Source organism: Hylobates moloch, unplaced genomic scaffold (assembly GCF_009828535.3).
Source record: "Hylobates moloch isolate HMO894 unplaced genomic scaffold, HMol_V3 SCAFFOLD_9, whole genome shotgun sequence".
Lineage (NCBI taxonomy): Eukaryota > Metazoa > Chordata > Mammalia > Primates > Hylobatidae > Hylobates > Hylobates moloch.
This window is the reverse complement of record NW_026652284.1, coordinates 34,063,083-34,071,977: the sequence shown is the minus strand read 5'-3', so window position 1 is coordinate 34,071,977 and position 8,895 is coordinate 34,063,083. Positions and strand designations below refer to the sequence as shown.

The following is an 8,895-nucleotide window of genomic DNA, read 5'->3' as shown; positions in this document are numbered from 1 at the left end:
TCTTCCTTCTTTCCCTTTGTCTCAGAGCTATGCTTAGGAGACAGGCCAGTGACTTGATAACTAACAACACCAGATGGTATGTATTATTGTGTTGCCCCTCCCGATAACATGCTTGCATTTGCAGGTGATCTCTGGTGCCTAAATTTAAAGGCTTGGCAGATGGAGGAATGTGTGGGCCCTATGTGACATAGGCCTCTTAGAAGTCCTACGGTTAATTGCCCTGCTGTAGAAATATGCAACATTTTCCTTTAGGCACCTATATGTTTCTCAGTATTATATTTTGGTATTATTTTAGTTTTATAGTCAAGTCTTATCGGTCATAGTATGATCCACTTTCTCAAAAATATACTGTTCAGTAAAATAAACTCAGAGTAATGATAGAAATCACCCCCTAACTCCAAAGAAATATATATACAAAGTTTCCTTGATATGTAGACTTCTATTTTTAATTCATGTTGTTTTTAATATTCAAAAGAGACAGAAAGGAAATACTTTTAAAGGCTCAAAGTCATACTTAAGAAAACACATGAAATAAAAAGGTAGCAAAATAAGTATGAAGGAAAGAGCAACTTACATATAAATCATCTAGAAGCAATTTTTATATTAAACTCATATTTTAAATGAGAAAAAAACTACAATGCTTTAAATAAACACATAGGCTTTCTCCTTTCAGAAGGTAAAATATATAAACTTAGCCTAAATTTCTTGAATGGATATGCAATAAACTATTTATAACATCTTCCCTGTCCTACTTAACTTATGACTAATCCTAAACAATTGGAGAGTCAGATGGCTGAGTATTTAAAGAAGCAAACATCTCAAATAAACAAAGGGTCATTTCTACCTGAAATCCAGAGCCCCACATCCCATATAGCTATGGGTCCACTTAGCAATAGCTACAAATGGAAGCTGCAGAAGTAATTCTGCAGAATCCTGCAGCCTAGAAGTTAGGAAGGATGAGGGTCCCTTAAGATCTGGATAGTGCAGTCAGCCTGTGGGGGCAAGGAGGACTCCCCAGGTACCTGTAATAGCTTCAAAAGCAATTTTCAGATTTCTGTAAATTTCATGAAATTCTTCCCATGTGGACCCTCCTCTGGAAAATTGGAAAACAAAAACTTACACCCACTCACCGCTGATTCTTTATGACGCTCACATCACTAAAATCTCTCAATCCCCCCAAGATAAAGCTTTTTCTAAAGCGAGGCTGGGTCTGCCCCCAAAGCCTATCATTTCACTAACATTTAAAAATATTTTCTCAACATTCTCAGGCAGTGTTCAAAATCGGCCTGATATATATAGAGCCTCCTTTGTGGAATAACAAGATTATTTTTATCATTTTCTGATTCTCAAAAATCTGACCTGTCACCAAAGAACTTCTAAAAATATCAGGATGATAATGATATCCTTCGTCATATCCTCCTGGCTTACGGCTGCATTTGTAGAGCTGAGTTTTTATTTATTTTCTGAGGGTCCTCTCTGATCACAGCACTTATCATTTTATTGCTTCAAGAAGATGTGAGACAGAACAGCTATCTTGGGAAGGTGGTGGATTTTGTTTCCACCTTTAAAGACAAGGAGTTTTTGTGCAATATTCAGTTCAATTCACTCTCTGCCTATCTTTTAAATCTCATATTTTTGTTGGACATATATTGGAATAGATCCTAGAAAACAAATGCTGACTGAGGAGAAGCATTTTGTTTTTTTCCCACAGCCAATTCAATTCAGCAGCAGCATTACTGAGTGCCTACCATGTGCCAGGAATATAAAGATGAATAGAATATTCTTTGCCCTCAAATAGCTCATAGCCTACAGGATAGACAGTCCCATTAAGAAATAACAAAGTATCCTGTGAGAAGAACTATAGTCTTATTGCTGTTTATATAAACTTACAAGAATGGGAACACCAAAAAGGGAACTACAAATACTGTCTAGAGAAATCAGAAATGTAATGGGAAACCAAAGGTGTTTTCAAGATAGCTGCCAACAATTTCTTCCTCAGAGATTGTGTCCCATTCTTGATATATCTGGGATTAAAAAAAAAAAGACCTTGTTTTAGAGAATTGTGAGCAGCATCTGCTCCCTGGGTAGAATTTAGAATGTATCCTTGGGGATATATTGGTTTTGGTAAGTCTTTTTCAGTCATGTGTAGATAGAAGTACCTACTCACCGGCCTTGCAGGAGCCCTGGACAGAAGGAAGCTTCCAACGGCAGATGGTTCACCTGGAGAAGGTTCACTACTCTAGCCGTGACAAATTGTCTCTTCACATTGGGCACGCTGTATCAATTATCTTGTCAACTGTTATATTGTCTATCATGTCATCAATGGGTGTTTCCTTCTTTTGGCTGTAGATTTGTGGGGGATAAGATGAAGACTTCCATGCATTAAGAACCCCGGACCCTTGCTCCAGTGGCAGCAGGCTGGGGCCACAGGAGAGACGGAACCCATAGAGCACTGCCTTTTAAGGGACATGATGACAGAATTCAGGAATAGTGATACATGATATCTTGTTTTAGGTTATCCTTTCCTCCGTAGCAAAATTTGTTAAATAGTATTACCTCTTCTTGTTGCATTGGTAAGCGTTGGAGAGTAAGGGGCAAGTGCTGTATTCTTGCTTTGGAGTAAAAAGGACAAAAAAAGGCCAGCAAATGATCACAAGTGATTATGAAGAAGCTGGGAGCAGCAGACTAGAGCAGGAAGGCACACAGGATAACCAGAATGGACTTAGGGAACATGTGGGCCCTCTCTAAGCATTCTCAGGGATATTTAGGGCAGGAGGCAGGATGACCCATTGGCCTCAATCAATTGGATGTTAAAAGAAAGAGGTGCTGTTCCCCAACTCCTCCCAACCCTGACACATGCCTTCACATTGCAAAGGCTAAAAGAACTTTGGAATAATCTCCATTTTTCAAGAAACGACAACAGTTCTGGGTTTTGAAGAATGAGTAGATGTTCACTGGGCGGAAGAGAGAAAACAAATGAGTAAAGACTTTTAGGGAAAAACAAGCATACGCTGGAATGGCTAAAGCAGAAATCTCAACCACAGTGTCATGACTCATGGATCTGTTTCCTATTCTAAGCCTGTCCGAGGTTCCACATCCAAATTGCCTTGCTTTTCTCTCTTGGCAGCATGTGCCTTATGCAGACATGCAGCTTTCTACTGTCCCTAATTGGCTAACCAGCCTTCCATTTTTTTTCCAACTTTCAAAATTTTGGTTTCTCTTTCATCATATCTCCCCTCTCTTGTTCTTATAGGTTCATGTATTTTAAATTATTTTACTGTGAGGTTTTGGACAAGAGTGGAGATAAATGCATGTGTTCAATCTGTGGTCTCCTTTCCCAGTTATATTTTATTTATCTATTCATTGTTGTTCCACCTAATGGAGAATAACATGACACCAGGATCTTGCTTGGAAGTAGCACTCAAACCCTAAAAGGGCTTATAAAATCACAGACCCTCACTCAGGGTTAGAATGAGCTGTGAAAGTCAACCTGTCTAAGCTCCCATCAGATGCTTAGTTCTGGAAACTCCTTTGCTTGCCTATTATAAATTTAACTTATTGAGTGAAAATGTTGAAAAGCTGTGCTATTATTTTGCTTATGATCATTCATCATATTTAGTAATTATCAAAATAGCTGCCACTTATGATGCACATTCCATACACACCACCCTGTGCTGAGGGTCATTTATGCCTCCCAACAATTCTATGAGGGAGGTGTTATTCCATTCTCCCCACTCCCTGTTTTGCAGAGAAGGAAACTGGGATTTAGCTCAGGTTTAACTCACTTCCCAGTCTCTTGTAGTTTGTCCATGGCAGGCAGAGCCTAGTTTTAGACCACTGTCGGGTTCCAAAGCTTATCCTCTCAGCTGTGATGGTTTCCAGATTTAGGACTATGTGACTCTGATAGAACTGTATTGTTCTGCAGGGTGGCTGGCGTGTGCTTTCTTCTTTTCTCCACTGACAGCTTTAGTCGCTGATGTTGTTGCCATTGCCTACATTTGAATCCTCAGGGTTATGACCCACTGTAGTCCCAGGCTGACTTCTGTCTGCTACCCAGATGACTGTTTTTTTTCAACTGATATAAATTTAGGAAACAAAAAATAATTTTAAAATTCATTTTGCCCAAACAATGAAGGTAAATATGTTGTCAAATTGATGTGCAATGTACTTTTAGGTAGTCTATAAATGGCACTGCATTGATGGTCAATTACATCCATCATATCAAATCACCATTGTTAATACATTGAGTACAGTTGAATTAAAATGTTGACCAAACCAAAAATTTCAGGTTCGGTGGGTTTGGTTTTTTGTTTGTTTGTTTGGTAAAATAACCACATACTTTTTCCTGTCAATTTCAGTGGTTGAGGGTCTACTGTTAAAATAGGCAGATAAAGATAAACTACCCATAATCCCAAAGCAGATAAGACAGGACCAAGTCACAGCTCTGTGCTTGCTGTGTCTTTTGAGTAATTCACCTAACTTCTCCAAGCCACTATTTCAAAATCTGTAAGAAAGAACCCTAACACGCAATAGTATTTTGAGTGCAACTGAGACAATTTATGCATAAGTGGTCAGCACAGAGTTGGAGCTTAATAAAAGCACGTTTACCAGCTTTATCCAAGAGTCTCCAGCAAGTGTTGAAGAAATGCTTTTGGAATAGATTCGATAATGGGAGATAGACATTGAGAATACATGTAAGCAAATAGAAGAGCTTGAATGCCTGAAATCTCATATATTCATAAAGCATCTCCGAGATTCCCAGGGTTGGCCCCTCTAGTTCTGACAGCTAGTCTAGTTCTGACTGGTCATGGGACTGGACTCGGAAACTCAGAATTGCCAGCCCGTTTAACTGTGTCTTTATCCACAATGTTGTGTGTGGCACGCAGTGTTGCCTATGACCTATACCTCCATCGCTGCTAGATGCAAACCCTGCTCAGCAAAACTATGAGCATGCACAGTTCAGAAGATACGAGAATTGTCTCCTGGAGTCACTATGGGGGTCTTCTGAGTATAACAAACACCATGGGAAAGGCAACTTATTAAGATAAATATTACAGTCTCCTAATGTCTAAAGTCAGCTAGACATACATTTAAATCCCAGCAGAAATTCTCTGAAAGATTTGCCTCCACCCTAGATCTTCCAACATTAGAAGAACTTCAGAGAGGAATTAGGACATTTTGCCTCTCTTGGGTATTTGGGAATCAACGTGCAGACTTGGGGTAGCATTGGGGGTCCCATGAAGAATTGAATACCTAGGCTTATATCAGAGCAGCCCCTATTATGCATGCTCCCCAGTGCCCCCTATGGCCCAATATTCCAAGAATGGCTCGGGGCATGGCCAGCTCCCCCACAGTCATTTCAGATTGGAGCAGGCTCCTTAGAAGTCCTTGGTGTCCGAGTCTTAGTCCCACAGTGGATGCTGGATATGGTTCAACATCCTGGATTCATGGAGAGAGGAGGGCATGTGGCAAAATATATTTAACTTATATTATTTCTTTCGTCATTCTCCCCTCAATTGTCCTTATCCTAGAGACATGTACCTCTCAGTCAGGAAGTCATTCCGACTCTCAAAGACTCCTACAGGAAGTGGGTTGCTAGTATGGCACCATGAACAGGGTTCTTAGTGGGCTGAGAGCTGAGATGGAGCTCCAGTCCCAGGTCTGTCACTGATGGAATACATCAGTCAAATTACTTCCTCTCTCTGGGCCTCAATTTGTTTGCTTGTTGTTTAATTTTTTTTTAAGACTTCTTCAGTGAGAGCAGGGGTCTTGATTTTCTCTATATGGGATTGGATCGTCTCTCTTGGCCCTTCTAATTCCAATTATCTCTAATGTTTCTATAAATCTAACAGGAATGAGCTGAGCTAATAGAATCATATGGCTAATAGGGGACATTTCATAGTTAATACTACAATCAAATACTTCTGTTTTCTCTGCTGAGTATTTGATGGAATCATGAGTTATAGGCTGGGATTTCTGGATCCTGTCTGTGTCATACATGCAGAAAAAATGTTGAGCGCTGTGGCCTTTAAGCTGTTGTGAAGACATATTTCTCATAATCTAGGTAGCTTTGACACTACGCACCACAGCCTGACAATTAAATTTCTCTTTCTCTCTCTCGCTAATTTCAACCGGTTGATATGCCACATTGAAAGTTAAACTGTTCTGATGCGAAGACATCTCTTTTCTTTAATCAGAACCCAAAAAGCTGTCAGTGCCAGTTTCCTCATTCCTCTGCTTGCCCAGACTGTGACTCACAGTTTGTATCCAGTGAAAATGCTGCTCCCTGAGAACAGAGGAACAAACACAGCTGAGGAATGGAGTAGAGGTTTGCAGACGGCCCCAGGAGCTGAAATTAAATGTGCTGCTCACCTCATCAAGACAGGGGAAGTGAGTGCTGTTGAAGCTTAAGAGAAGTGCTACTGATCAGTGATATGTGCATAGTGCCTAAAGAACATTATCCATGGCTGATTCAAGGAATCACTCAGCTCAACTCTTGGCTTATGACTGCTTTTTCCCTGCATTAGGTGCTCTTTTGAATCAGTACAAGCAATGCAGTCTTCTCCAAGGTAGCTGCTTCCACCTTAAAGTAACTAATGAACCCCATTCCTTTTCTGGCATTATGTGGGAAACACATAGTATACACTGGGCATCTTAATCTTCCACTTTAGCTTACTGCAGGGCACAAGAGGCTGTCTAGAAACTTACTCTGTACTACTCCAAAAAGCTTTAAGGTCCTTGAGCAAATGGACCTCAAGGAAATCTGCTGAGGGTGGTTTGTCACAAAAGACAAAGGACCCCCAAGTCAGATGGCAGTTAGTCCCAATAGAGGAAGTAAAACAAAGAGGGAACCAAAAGAAAAAAAAAATGGTTTGCACAGAATTCCATGTGAATATCTTAGTAACGGTAATAGAAGTGAGCAATGGAAGGTGGAACAAAAATTCTGGAATTCTGGAAGGTCCTACCAGAGAGAGCTCTGGATCTGAAGGGAAGGGAGGTGACTGGAGATCCTGCAGAGCCCACTGCTTTGCAGGCATCATAATGTTCTTTTCATCCCCCTCTGCCCCAGCTGATGTAGCCGTGGTTCTTCTGCTCTGCAGTCTGAGGTCCCTTCAAAGAGATGAGTGAGCAATATTCTGCCTTCAAAGGCTCCTTTATTCCTTTTTTTCTCTCTTTAAACAGGGATCAGAGTTGAATGACCTTTCTGGAGATTTAGATGATACTACCCCACTATACTGTAAAAGAAAAAAAAGAAAGCAAGAAAATAATTTGTTGCATTAAAACATATAACCATGAAGGCCAAGAGAGTGGGTCATTTGAGGGTATGAGCGCTGTAAGTCTCAACAAGAAGAATGCTTACTGCGTGTCCTCTGAATACCTGAATACTGTCTTCTGTCACAGCCTGGTGGTTATTTTAATGCAAATACTTTATTTTTAATTTTTTACTGAAGAAGATATGCATAGGGAAAAGTGTGCATATAAGTGCATAGCCTCACATAATGAGCACACTCAGGCAACTGGCACCCAGAAACAGAAAGACACGGGAAGCCCCTTCCCCTAACCTCCTCCAGGCACTCTGCCCCTGAAGAATAACTGTTATCTGGCCTTAAAATAGCATAGATTAATTTTGCCGTGTTTGTACCTGATATAGCTGAAATGATGAGTGTGATCTCTTGTGTCTGTATTATTTCCCTCATCATTGTTTGTGGGATTCATCCATATTGTTGTGTGTAGCTTATATCAGTCCCCTCACCACATGTACCACAGTGAATATGCCACAGTGTATCCATTCTGCAGCTGAAAGGCATCTCCTTAGCTTCCAGCTGTGGGCTATTTCAAATAATGCTGCTACCAATGTCCTGATACATGTTTTTGGTACACATAAGTAGAAAGTCATAATTTTTAGTAACACTTGGTGTATTAGTTCATGCTCATGCTGTTAATAAAGATATACCTGAGACTGGGTAATTTATAAAGGAAAGAGGTTTAATTGACTCATAGTTGAGCATGGCTTGGGAGGCCTCAGGAAACTTAATCATGGCAGAAGGGTAAGCAAACACGTCCTTCTTCACATAGTGGCAGCAAGGAGAGGTGCTGAGCAAAAGGGGGACAAGCCCCTTATAAAACCATCAGATCTTGTGAGAACTCACTCACTATCACAAGAACAGCATGAGAGTAACCACCCCCGTGATTAAATTACCTCCCACCTGCTCCCTCCCACAACACATGGGGATTATGGGAACTATAATTCAAGATGAGATTTGGGTGGGGACACAGCCAAACCATATCACCTGGCCTGAAAGAGGATGCTTACATATTTTTCTGTTTTCCAAGTCCCATTTTAGAAATCTCAGTAGGAAAGTGTGTGTTGAATGTATTTCAGAATCTATTAGAAAAAAATAGGAAAATAAGATGATTTGATACTCACATCATCTCTCCACAATATTTTGGCAGTTTGTTCTCCAAAATCAAGCAGCAACGACTAAGATTACATGGCAGCTTTGATTTTCATAGCTGTGGGACCGCCGCATTCTCACCTGACAGCCTCTTTCAGCCTCCCAGCAACAACTTGTAATCACTTCAGTCATGTTGTCTATTTTTAGCTCATATAAAATTCGTTCTCTTTTTTTCAAAAATACTTTTTCCAAGTCTAATTTTGTCCTCCTAAAAATTCTCTGGTGATTTGAAAATTAAAATATAAAGATACATTAGTTCAGGCTAGTATCCTGTTTTCAAAATGACACTGAAAAATGTTTTATGGGAATGAGGAAGAGAATAACCTTTCTATTTCCTCAGAAGAGATCCTGTATTCTGTATTTTAATATGGAAATCAAAATGAGCTATTTGAAAAACAAAAAAAGAAAAAGCTGTTCCCAGGCTGTGTGAGGGAAAGAG

General features: G+C 40.1%; 1 long non-coding RNA gene across 1 annotated transcript; it reads left to right on the top strand.

Moving 5' to 3' along the window:
- Positions 1-6,986: 6,986 nt before the first annotated feature.
- Positions 6,987-8,636, top strand: LOC131384270 (uncharacterized). Its single transcript, XR_009214946.1, has 2 exons — positions 6,987-7,124; positions 8,455-8,636. It is a non-coding gene; the product is annotated as an uncharacterized LOC131384270 (long non-coding RNA).
- Positions 8,637-8,895: the final 259 nt, after the last annotated feature.